This window comes from Triplophysa dalaica, chromosome 14, assembly GCF_015846415.1.
Source record: "Triplophysa dalaica isolate WHDGS20190420 chromosome 14, ASM1584641v1, whole genome shotgun sequence".
NCBI classification, from domain to species: Eukaryota; Metazoa; Chordata; class Actinopteri; order Cypriniformes; family Nemacheilidae; genus Triplophysa; species Triplophysa dalaica.
Genome location: NC_079555.1, coordinates 18,820,274 through 18,833,747, shown reverse-complemented (window position 1 = coordinate 18,833,747; position 13,474 = coordinate 18,820,274). Strand labels below are relative to the sequence as shown.

Below are 13,474 nucleotides of genomic sequence, written 5' to 3'. Positions count from 1 at the left end.
CATATAGGGGCCGTGACCAATTTCTTTTTTACAATCAATCTCGGCAGATTAATACCATTTAACATAAATTAATCTCACTTTGCTACACTCCCCTGGTAAATGTCATTGTCCGCAATGACCTTATATATATTTTTTACTTCTTTAACAGCCTCCCTGAATAAAACACCCTAAAGTGGTTATCACCTGCGAGAGTACTTCAGGACTGAGTGAGACTGCATTACACACTGACCTGGTCTTGTTTAAAGGGTTAGTGTGTACAGCAGCTTTGGCCCTTTTTGTTCGGCTAGGGATAGGCACAGGCCTCATCAAAACTGTTTCCTCCAATCTAAGAGCAGAACTGATGTCAGAAGCAACCTGCTCAAATTCACCATTCTGCTGTTCAGTACTTTCTGAACTTTGCTGTGGTAGAGCTATCTGTGTTCCAACCTCTGCAGCAGAGCCCATTCTCTTCTTCATCTCTGTCTTCCTCTAGCACAACAATATCAGGACCAGAGTACACTCCCATTCGCTCAGACTCTTTCACTTGTTCTGGTGTTGTAGGTGTACAGATATCGTCCATCTCTGGCTAAGAAATCAACAATTACGGTAAGTACCCTGTGGTCGCATCTGGAGAGGCATTATAAGCATAAAGCAACTTGACCAGGTGGTCAGGCCAACGCCTTTTCTTTTCAGTAGGAAAAAAGAGGTAGGACATTATAGATTGTACGGTTGAAACGCTCACATTGAGAATATCCCTGAGGCCTTTAGGGTGTGGGTTTTCTTTACACCACACAATGTGCATAGCTCAGCAATCACTTCACATTCAAAACTTTTCACCTGATCACAATGGAATCTTTCAGGTATCTGAATATTTCAAGAACCATTCACTAAACAAACGTTTGGTGATAGTGTGCTCTCTGATCCTCTCTGGAAATGCCTGTGTGAATTTTGTAAAGACATCCTTCACAAATAAACAAATTTTCCCGACCATCAAAGGAAGGTTCAAGCACAGTTAAGTCAATCGCAACGACTTCAAGGGGTCTTGACGCTAGAAAGGGCTTCATAGGGGCGCGTATCCTTGGCTATGGTATATTTGTTAAGTTGCATCTCTGATATTTTTTGAACCACTGCCCCACTTCATGGTACATACCCACCCAGAAGCAACATCGCTTTAACAAACTGATTTCCCATATTTCCGTGCACACTATCGAGGACGGGTTGCTTCAGACAGGCAGGTAAGAGCAGTAGCGACTTTCACCATGATTTTGGTCATTCACTTTGCGATAAAGCAAACCATCCAGCTCATAGATGAGTTTCACTGTTTTAACACGGATAATGTAGACTTTGAGAGGTGAGATCTTTCATCATGGGAAAGCATTCTTTTAAACTCCCAGGTTCTAAACAAACTAATCTTAGGATTGTTCTTCTGGAAGTTTGCCAGTTCAGATAGAGTATAACCTGGCAGAGTATGTGTACTTCCTTGATTATTCCCTGACTCACCTCCACATTCCAGGCTCCCCTGCTGAAGGCTGTTGAGAGAGAGCATCCGCAGCTGCAGTATGTAGACCTGCCCGGTATTTCACCTCAAAGTCAAACACCGTCAACCCACCTTTGCTCAACTACACCTAGCTTGGCTGTTTTGAGAAGGCACAGAGGGTCGTTGTCCGTGACATCCACGAAATTGAAACTTACCGGAAAACCACAAAAAAATTCAGCAATAGCCCACTTGAGGGCCAACAGCTCAAGCTTCATGCTGCTTTAGTTCCGATCGTTCCTTTAAGCTTTCCAAAATCTCCTACTAGCAAATGCAATAACCCTCTTAAGCCTCTTTTATACTCTGTTTCCGCTTCCGCTATACTCTGTTTTCCTGTTTCCGCTTCGCGAGCCTCCGCTGACTGCACGCGCACCTCCCCAAATGGACTAGGCATTTATGCTTGATGGGTTTGGCGTTGAGATATTCTTTGAAACGACAGGGGGCGAAAAAAAAAAGCATCCTGAAAATTCAATTCAATTCAAGTTTATTTATATAGCGCTTTTCACAATGTGTATTGTTTCAAAGCAGCTTTACAGGGGCAAACAGGAAAAACTGAAAAGTTAAAACACAGCACAGTGCATGGTATTTATACAACGAGTAAGTTCATTCTAATAAATAACATCTAATTTCTAAATAAATAAATAAATGAATGAATGCAGTCTCCCGGTGAGCAGGCCAACACTGCCCTGCTGTGGCGAGGAACCCAAACTCCAATGATTGATTAATGGAGAAAAAAACCTCGGGAGAAACCAGGCTCAACCGGGAGGGCCAGATCCCCTCTGACGTGTCATAACTGCACTCAGACTGCTGACGTGTGGTTTAGGTTTAGCATTTAATACCAAATATTGTAACATCAGCATTAATAAGACAATAGTCCGTCTTTGCTCTTGGTTGGGGATGTAGTGGTCTGAGCTGGGATGGTCCGATGGTCATATTTCTCTTGGCAGCTGGTGGAAATGCCTTAGATGGAGCTGGGAGGGTCAGTCAGTCTGCAGTTGTATCTGGTGTAATCTCAAATTGGGGATGGGCATCTGTCGGTCGCCTGGACATGGTGGAACTTCTTCCTACCTCGGGATGGGCATCCCGAGGCAGAGGCGGAAAGAGAATAAAGAGAATAATTAGTGTAGCTGCTGTTCATTAACTATGCATTAAGTGAAAGCTTGGCTGAAAAGATGTATCTTTAATCTAGATTTAAATTGGGAGAGTGTGTCTGACCCTCGAATAGTATCAGGAAGGCTATTCCAGAGTTTAGGTGCTACGTATGAGAAAGCTCGTCCACCTTTGGTGGATTTTGTTATTCTAGGTGTTGTCAAAAGTCCTAAGTTTTGAGATCTCAGCGAGCGTGATGGGTTGTAACGTGATAAAAGCTCGGTTAAGTAAGTAGGTGCTAAACCGTTCAGGGCTTTGTAAGTAATTAAAATAATTTTAAAATCAATGCGATACTTCATGGGTAGCCAGTGAAGCGATGATAAAACTGGGGTTATGTGATCGTATTTAATGTAATAATCCCTTCTTACAAACAACATAAAATAGAGACTGTGTCTGTCCCCCGGATTAGCAAACATAAGATATTGCGTAAACCTCTTGAAAGTAATTTAATAAACGTTAAACAAATCAAACATGAACAAAATACAGATAATCAGCTGTTACGACTCGGATTGCTTAATATTAGATCTCTCTCAAATAAAGCACTTTTTGTTAACGATTTGATAACCGATCATAAAATAGACATGCTTTGTTTGACAGAAACATGGCTAAAGCCAGATGATTTTATTACTCTAAATGAATCCGTTCCCCATGATTATTACTATAAACACGAGCCTCGTCTAAAAGGTAGAGGGGGAGGTGTCGCTGCACTTTACAAGAATTCTTTTATTACCTCTCAGAAGTCTAATTTTAAGTACAGTTCTTTCGAAGTCATGGTACTTCACGTATCGACACCTAATACTAAGGACAAAACATTTTTAAAATTTATTCTAGCTATTGTATATAGGCCTCCAGGGCACCACACAGATTTTATTAAAGATTTTGGTGGGTTCTTATCAGAACTAGTACTGGCCGCAGATAGAGTCCTTGTCGTCGGTGACTTTAATATCCATGTAGACAATGATACAGATGCCTTGGGACTGGCTTTCAAAGACACTCTTAACTCCATGGGCGTTAGTCAACATGTGTCAGGACCCACTCACCTTCGTAATCATACTTTAGATTTAATACTTTCTTATGGTATAAATGTGGACGATGTTAAAATCGTTCAGCAGAGTGAAGATATTTCGGATCATTATCTGATATTATGTTTGCTTCAATGGCCTACGGCTGCAAATCAAACTCCTTGTTACAAATATGGTAGAACGATTACTTCAACTACCAAAGATGCGTTTCTCGATAATCTGCCTGAATTGTCTAAAATATCCAGCATGAGTAATAACGTTGACGATTTTGACACTACTATTGAAAATTTTAACTCTACTTTCTCGGAAATATTAGACACAGTTGCTCCTCTGCGTTTAAAGAAAATTAAAAATAGCAGCCCAACACCGTGGTATAATGAACACACTCAGACTCTAAAAAAAGCATCCCGTAAAATGGAGCGCAACTTTAAGAAAACGAATTTAGAGGTATTTCGTATAGCATGGAAGGATAGTACTCGAAATTACAGGAATGCAATAAAAACGTCTAGATCCGCCTACTTTTCAACACTAATAGAGGAAAACCATCACAACCCTAGGTTCTTATTTAACACCGTGGCTAAATTAACAAAAAATAAGTCGTCATCGACGTCAGATTCTGATTATCAGCATAACAGTGATGAATTTATGAACTACTTCACAAGTAAAATCCAAGATATAAGAGAAAAAATTATAACAATGCAACCTGTAGTGAAATCCGCTGAACAAACTAACTACAGCACCCCTAAGGAGAAATTGCAATTATTTTCTACAGTAGATCACGATGAACTGTCTAAAATCATTAAATCATCTAAATCATCAACATGCATGCTAGACCCTATACCTACAAAACTACTGAAAGAAATGCTCCCCGAAATTATAGATCCTCTTCTTAGTATTATTAACTCATCTCTGACATTAGGACATGTGCCTAAAGCATTTAAGGTGGCTGTTATAAGGCCTCTTTTAAAAAAAACCAAACTCGACCCCAAAGAACTAGGGAATTACAGGCCTATATCGAATTTACCTTTTATATCTAAAGTTCTGGAAAAAGTAGTTTCAACTCAATTATGCTCCTTCCTCCAAAGGAATGACATTAATGATGAATTCCAGTCTGGATTTCGAGCATGTCACAGTACAGAGACTGCTTTGATCAGAGTTACAAATGATCTGCTTTTAGCGTCTGACCGTGGCTGTATTTCGTTATTGGTGCTGCTAGACCTCAGTGCTGCATTTGACACCATTGACCACAGCATACTTCTACATAGACTCGAAAATTACGTCGGCATTAACGGAATAGCATTGAAATGGTTTAAGTCTTATTTATCCGACCGTTTTCAATTTGTAGCAATAAACAATGAGGTGTCCCGCAAATCACAAGTCCAGTACGGTGTACCACAGGGCTCAGTCTTGGGACCCCTGCTCTTCGCATTATACATGCTACCTCTAGGAGATATAATAAAGCGACACGGAATTAGCTTTCACTGTTATGCTGATGATACTCAACTTTATATTTCCTCGATGCCTCATGAAACCCAGCAGTTTCATCGAATAAAGGATTGCATAGTTGACTTAAAAATGTGGATGAGTAACAATTTTTTACTACTAAACTCGGACAAAACAGAAGTGTTACTTACTGGACCGAAAACTGCTATGCGTAACAACCAAGAATACTGCTTAACGATTGACGGATGCTCCATAAAATCCTCGTCATCAGCTAAGAATCTTGGCGTTGTATTTGACAGTACTCTCTCATTTGAAAGCCATGTCGCAAACACCTGTAAAATTGCATTTTTCCATCTTAAGAATATATCTAAATTACGTCATATGCTGTCACTGTCAGATGCAGAGAAATTAATTCATGCATTCATGACATCAAGACTAGATTACTGTAATGCACTTCTAGGTGGTTGCCCTGCGGGCCTATTACAAAAACTGCAACTGGTTCAAAACGCGGCAGCTCGAGTTCTTACACGTACAAAAAAGTATGAGCATATAACCCCGGTTCTGTCAACCTTGCACTGGTTACCTATAAAGCATCGCATTAACTTTAAGATCTTGCTTATTACCTATAAAGCCCTACATGGTCTAGCGCCGCAGTATTTGAATGAACTTCTATTGTATTACAGACCACCACGTACATTACGTTCTAAGGGGTCCTGTCAGTTGGTAATACCTAGAATTTCAAAATCAAGTGCAGGTGGTAGATCCTTTTCTTATCTAGCGCCTAAACTTTGGAATATTCTTCCCTGCACGGTCCGGGAGGCAGACACACTCTGTCAGTTTAAATCTAGACTAAAGACTCATCTTTTTAATCTTGCATACACTACACCTCCATAATATTAATCCTCAGAGGATTTAGGCTGCATTATTTAGATCAACCGGAACCAGGAACACATCCAACAACAAATGATGTACTTGTTGCATCAAAGAGTGCAGAACACTACTCTACTCTCAGCCAGTCTTGTCTCTTTGTTCCAAGGTTACCGCAGGATGCAGTTCATGCCCAGACCTGATGGCAGAGCTGAGAATGGGAAGCGGTGACCTGACAAGTGCTAAGAGGATAGAGCTGGATAAAGGACGCGACAACTTTGTTTTTTTCTACAACATTTCAAATGCTATTAGATTGTTAATGATAATCTTTAATTTTTATATTTTTATTAAGCCTTGTTGTGCAAGCACTGATGAGCTTGTGCAGAGGCAGCAGCTTTTGCCAGAGGGGAACTGGAATCCCCTGGTTGGGCCTGGGTTCCCCTGAGGTTTTTTTTCTCGATGGGAGTTTTGGGTTCCTCACCACCGTTTGCATATTGTTTTGCACTATCTGCCTGGCCGGGGGGGCTGCTTTAGAATTCATACTTGTATTAAATGTGTCTCATGTACAGCTGCTTTGTAACAATGAAAATTGTAAAAAGCGCTATATAAATAAAGTTGAGTTGAGTTGAGTTGAGTATTTTCTTGACCTAGTAAGAACTCTGGCAGCTGCATTCTGAACTAACTGTAGTTTGTTTATCGATGATACAGGACAACCACTAAGTAGAGCATTACAATAGTCAAGCCGTGAGGTCACAAATGCATGAATAAGCTTTTCTGCGTCTGCAACACATAAACTATTTCGTAATTTGGCAACATTTCTAAGGTGGAAGAAGGCTGTTTTTGTGATATTTGAGATGTGATTTTTAAATGACAGGTTGCCGTCTAATATAACGCCTAGGTCTTTAACTGTATTTGTTGGAGTAACAGTGCAGCTTTCAATTTGCAGGCTGTAATCGGAGATATTCTGTTTACTTGATTTTGGTGCTATAAGTAATATTTCTGTTTTGCTAGAGTTTAAAAGGAGGAAATTACTAGTCATCCAATGTTTTATGTCCTCGATGCACTCTGCCAGTTTGGATAGCTTAAAGGAATCATTTGGTCTTGATGAGATATATAGCTGAGTATCATCTGCATAACAGTGGAAGCTAATTCCATGTTTTCTAATAATGTTGCCGAGGGGCAGCATGTATATGGAGAAAAGCAAGGGTCCTAAAACCGATCCCTGAGGTAATCCATAATTGACTTGCGTAAGATTTGACGATTTCCCATTTAAATGGACGTATTGATATCGGTCTGTTAAGTAAGATCTGAACCATTGCAGTGCCTGTCCCTGAATACCGATATAATGGTGTAAACGATCTAGTAGTATTTTATGATCTACAGTATCGAAAGCAGCACTAAGGTCAAGCAGGACTAATAGTGAGATGTTACCTTTATCTGAAGCAATAAGAAGGTCATTTGTAATTCTAACGAGCGCAGTTTCAGTGCTGTGATGCGGTCTAAAGCCAGACTGAAACTTTTCGTGCATGTCATTATTTTGTAGGAAGGTACACAGTTGAGTTGACACTACTTTTTCTAGTATTTTAGACAAGTACGGGAGATTTGAAATCGGTCTATAGCTTCCAAGTTCATTTGGGTCTAAGTTTGTTTTTTTTGATAAGAGGCTTGATTACAGCCATCTTAAAGGGTCCTGGGACATGTCCTAGATTAATAGACGAGTTGATTATGTTACAAATGGGCTCAATTACAGCAGGTAGTAACTCTTTTAATAAAGTAGTCGGAATGGGGTCTAATAAGCATGTCGTCGGTTTGGATGTTGCAATAATTTTAATTAAATCTTCCTGATTTATAGGAGAAAAACACTCTAGCTTTTCTTTTTGGGTGACGGTTGAAATTTGAAATTGAAATTCTTCCGACAAACTTGGAGGTTTGGTTTTAGCTATGTTGTCTCGTATTATTTCGATTTTCTCGGTAAAAAATTTCATGAATTCATTGCTACCAAGGTGCGGCGGAATACCCAGGTCAGGTGGAGTCTGTTTGTTTGTTAATTTAGCAATTGTACTAAATAAAAACCTTGGATTGTTTTTGATATTTTCTATGAGGTTACGGAAGTGCTCGGCTTTTGCTGCTTTTAGTGCCTTTTTGTAACAGCTTGCACTCTCTTTCCATGCAATTTTAAAGACCTCTAATTGGGTTTGTTTCCATTTTCGCTCCAGTTTACGCGTTTCTCTTTTTAGGACGCGAGTGGTGTTATTATACCCGTTATAAAATCCGCAGAGAAGTAGGAATTTTAGATGCCGTCTCGTGAGCAGCTGCTCGACAAGGAAACGTAGGAGATTTTGTGTTGTTGCTACTATAAAAAAAATGGCGAAAAAGGAGATGGAACGATCGCCCACAGCATGCCCCAAAACGTTGAGATGGAGGAATACATCGCTCTTGTGAAGCAGATGCATGTGATGGGCGAGGAAATGCATTTCAAACTATTGTTAGTTGATTTAATACATTTTTACATCAAACTTTTTGTTCACTCTTTCATTTCACTGCATAATGCAGACTGCTAAATGTACTACTTACAGGTGTACCTGTTCAGCCAAAATCTCTTCAAAGCTGTTCATGTTGACTGCGGCGCCGCGTGAACTGTTCGATGGAGTCACAAAAAAATGTTGTGCACACCGCCACGCAAAATGCGCTCAACCAAAGCGAACTTCTGCTAACACCGCAATGACGTCATATTTGGCGCGCACACCCAAGCAGACTAGCGGATGCGTCGAGTGTAACCCAGCCTTTACCCTCCCCCTGCTGTTAGTACAGGATTGCACCCAGGCCTTTATGACTAACATCAGTCTCTTGGATGAACGGAGGGGTAAAATCTGCATACCCCAACATGGAAGCAGAAGTTATCTTGTATATCAGCATCTCAAATTCCAACTGACATTCAGTTGACCACAATGCCCTAAATTCCTTCTTCACGTTGCCAAGCTGTGTAACACACATATTCTTGAAGGGGTTCAGTTATTTCGTTTGTAATAACTATAGAAGCCTTAAAAAGAGTGCAATTCCTTAACTGAGGTTTGGACTTTCCAGTGCTTCACCACCTCATTACAGACCCCGAAGTTCATGAGACAGTATTCATAAATCCTAAGTGGAGTTGTAAAGGCTGTCTTATGCCTATCCCGATCATGAACTGCAACCTAATGGTAAGATTTTGCTCCCTGGAGTGTGTCAAAACTCAAATCGATCCTAGTTAAGGTAAAAGCATCTTGGCTGATCTTGGAGTTGAGCTGTCTATAGTCAACACATATTCGAAGGCTGACATCTTTTTTCATTAGTAGAACGATGGGTGAGGCATAGGCTCTGGTGATTTCCTTGATCACTCCTTTTTTATAAGTTACTTCCTTGTATTAAGTGGGTGGGATACGTCTATAACGATGTGTCACTGGGAGGTCATCAGTCAAATGGATTTCATGTTGCATCTTATCAGTAAAACCAAGGTCCATCCTCAATCACAAACACATCAAGATATTGCATTAGAAAATCTCTCAGCTCTGTATACTGCTCAGGTGTACAAGTCCTATTAATCAGTAATAATGTTCCAACTAGAGGAAACAAATGTTGTGTTCACAATGTCTTTTTAGTTGGTATTTATTTTGGGTTTATTGTCTTTGTTGAGTCGCGATGAGACGTGGCGTAACACTGCTTGATCAAGAAGGGCAAAAGCGCTCGCGTTATTTATTATGTTACTGTAGTGGAGTAGGAGGGGCGAGACCGTGGTTCGAGACCGGTGAGTAATTGTAAATGAGCGCCAGCTGTGCGCGCATCGGTCTTGAATCACGTAGTAGGAGATCGGGAGCATAAAAGAGAACGAGCAACTGGACCTTCGAAGAGAGAGGCCCGGGCCCGAACATGTTTTACGTTTGTATTTATGTTCTTGTGTTTTACTTCCGTGATTTGTTTTGTTCGCCGGCGGTTGGCCGTGAGGGGCCGCCGGCTGTTATTATTTGATTAAAATGTTTAAGTGTCTGCCGGTTCCTGCCCCCTTCCTTCCCTACTTTGAATCTCTCTACATGGGTGCCGAAACCCGGGGAGGAAGGAGAGACATGCTGTCGGAGAGTCCTCACCGCCGAGTGGCCTCGCGGTGCCGGAGAGTCCGGGCAGCGCGGACAGTGCGGCCACCGGCAAAGCACGGTGTGACGGCGACCTTTGCTGCCGCGCCCCTGGGTCGAGGTGGGGTGTCTTTCGTCCAATCGGGAGAGGGGGAGTTGCCGCCGTCTACCAGAGGCCGGATCCTGCGTCCTTCCCCCGAGGGGGAGGAGCAGGGGGCGGGAGTGCCGAGTGTGGCCAACGGCTGCCAGAGGCCGGAGCCTGCATCTGCCCGCCCAAGGGGGAGGAGCAGGGGACGGGGAACCCGCCCTTACTCCTCGTTAAAGGAGGAGCCACCGCCGGCCGCCAGGGGGTGGACGGTCAAGCCGTCCACCGAAGCCCCAGGGCCACCGCAAGGCACAGCGAAGGAGAGTACCCCGGCTGGTTGAGGACCGAGCGGCAGCATGTAGGAGAACCGGACTATATATATTTTTTTCCTCTCTCCCCTCTCTCTTTCTGCTCACTCCGAGGGCTCCCGTCTCCGTTGTCTCGTCTCGTCGCTCCATACCCCCCTTCCCCCCTCCCCGAGGGAGGGGGAGGGAGCATGCACAGTCTTGGGGGTACCCCCGGCCTGTGAGGGGTGATGGGGTATGTAGTGGACTAGGCGGGGCGAGACCGTGGTTCGAGAGGGGCCGCCGGCTGTTATTATTTGATTAAAATGTTCAAATGTCTGCCGGTTCCCGCTTCCTTCCTTCCCTACTTTTAATCTCTCTACAGTTACCATACCCTGCTGAAATGCGACCTTTAAACAGCAGCCTCAAGAATTATTAGCGCTATTCATAGCACAATTTGAATTCCATAAACTGTTCAGCGGTACCTACTGGCTTGTTTTAGACTTAGATTTAAGATTATCATTAATAATCTAATAGCATTTGAAATTTTGAAGTGAGGACGTGTCAAGTCGCAGTGTCCTTCTTTATCCAACTCTATCATCTCAGCTCTTGTCAGGTCGCCGCTTCCCATTCTCTGCTCAACCATCAGATCTTGGCATGGTCTGCCGCATGCCAGGCTTAACACCTTAAGTTGAAGCCACAAAAACGAATGCTTGGCGTTAAGATGATACTTAAGATGAGTTACTTCGGTGAAACGAAAAGTCCTGCCTGCAGTGTGAGCAAACCACAGCATGTTTGTTTACTGTTCCATCTTTGTCTTTTTCATACTCGAACAGTCCATCAAGAGGGCCAACGGGTTCTTCGGACACCTTCTTCGGTCTCTAGTGTCAGCCACGCGGAATGAACGAGGCGGGGTTTGAAATATGGGTAAAACATGACGTGAATGCGTTAATGCGTTAAAAAAGTTACCCAGACCTGATGGCAGTGCTGAGAATGGGAAGCGGTCACCTGACAAGAGCTGAGATGATAGAGCTGGATAAAGGACGCGGCGACTTGACAGGATTTCACTACAAAATTTCAAATGCTATAAGACTGTTAATGATAATCTTAAATCTATTATTGACCTCATTAGTAAGTTTATTTATTTTTTATTTAGCCTTGTTGTGCAAGCACTGTTGAGCTTGTGCTTGCCAGAGGGGAACAGGAATCCCCTGGTTGGGCCTGGGTTCTCCTGAGTTTTTTTTCTCGATTGCAGTTTTGGGTTCTCTGAGTTTTGCATACTGTTTTGCACTATTTGCCTAGCCAGGGGGGGGCTGCTTTATTATTCTGAAGTTTTACATAATTAAAATTGCAGGTAGGAATTTATAGTCCGTTTAATATTTGACCTGTGGTTATCTCAAATGTGTGCTTTTACTGTGCGTGTATGCGAGTGTGTTTGCGTGTGTGCGTCTATGTTAATGTGTGTAAGTATGTATGCATATTCTGTGTGTGGAGCATTTATATGTCTGTCTTTTGTGTTTTCACCTTTTTCTTGTTTTTACATTTATATGACCTTAGTTGTTTTACTTATAGTCAATGTGTCAATGTATAGTCAATGTGTACAGCTATTTGTAACAATGAAAATGGTAAAAAGCGCTATATAAATAAAGTTGAGTTGAGTCAATGCTAAAATAATTATTGTAAAGTGCTGCAACATTTCCCCTCAGCCTTTTAATTGAGGCTCATGTTTATAATAATAATCTTGGGGGACAGATTCATTTAAAGTAATATTATCATCTGGTTTTAGCCATGTTTCTGTCAAACAGAGGATGACAGTTCACAAAATGCTTTATTTGAGAGAGATCTAATATTAAGAAATCCGAGTCGTAACAGTTCATTATCTGAATTTTGTTCATGTTTAATTTGTTTAAATTTTATGTAATGACTTTCAAGAGGTTTCCGCATTATTTTATGTTTGCTAATCCGGGGGACAGACCAAAAGCCTTTCCATGTTTTCCTACAATTTTCAAGACATCTTGCAGTGCACTGAGCTTCAGCTAGTTCAGACATAACATTTGGACAATTGACCGCTTTTGTGACACGAGATATTGGATCTTCTAAAGACCACACGAGGCCTTCCTTCCAAACTTCAATAAGTGTAGACTTTGGCTTGTCTCCAACCAGCTTAAGAAGTTCTCTCCTAAGGCATGGTCCTTTAAGGCCCTCAATGAATTGGTCTAGAATCGCAAAGCTCGCGTTTGGTGACTGTTTCAGAATAGTGTTCCGAATCTGGGACAAAGCATGAGAGAAGGGACAAATATCCTCATCTTCCATTTGTTAATGGCTTTAAAGTGCACGTTCGCCGCGATCCCATTTTTCAAGCTTTAGTTAGTGTGTAATTTTGCTGTAAGAGCATACATAATACCTGCAAAATGATAAAGCTCCATGTTCAGTGCCGAGATATTGTCTTTAACAGAATTCGCTTTTCAAGGACTACAGAGAATGGCTGGATCGGACAACAGCCCTCTTCTTCCCGGGTACATGATATCACCATTCCGAGGTCTTGTAATAACCTCTTCCCAAAGGAATACGGCAAGAAAAAGTGTGATGTCTTCTTTAGAGAAGAGGAAGAGCAGCTGGAGTAGTGTTCGGTTATCAGAGATTGTAAACATTTGATTGATCTACATGCTAAACAACTTTCACTTTCATCACAGTCCTACAGCTATTATAAGAATTTGCTATACACATTCTAAGATAACTAATGGTCAAATAACAGTGTGGTGAGGAAGGCAGGACGAGAGCCATGAGGCGGTGCCGGTGGCTTGAGTGATAGTTGGAATCAGCTGTGCGCACACCGCATATCTCACGGAGATATGGAGCATATCGGGAGCATGGACCGGTATTATCATTATTTAATATAACCGGTCTGACACCATTCGGTCCGGTATCATTTCCCTCGCCATAGAAGGAAAAAAATTGCAATCTTTAACATTGATTGACGTTTTCTGATGCATAAATAGACCTCCGTT

At 41.8% G+C, this 13,474-nt stretch overlaps 1 protein-coding gene across 2 annotated transcripts in view; it reads left to right on the top strand.

Moving 5' to 3' along the window:
• The window catches only part of mafa (MAF bZIP transcription factor a), a 200,286-nt gene that overhangs the window by 179,917 nt on the left and 6,895 nt on the right, over positions 1–13,474 (top strand). The window contains exon 3 of one of the 2 annotated variants that reach the window (XM_056765578.1): positions 473–511. The exons of the other annotated variant lie outside the window; for it this stretch is intronic. The gene's annotated coding sequence lies outside the window, so the exon portion shown is untranslated. Of the gene's footprint in view, positions 1–472; positions 512–13,474 lie in introns of those variants that run through there. 2 annotated transcript variants of the gene reach the window in all.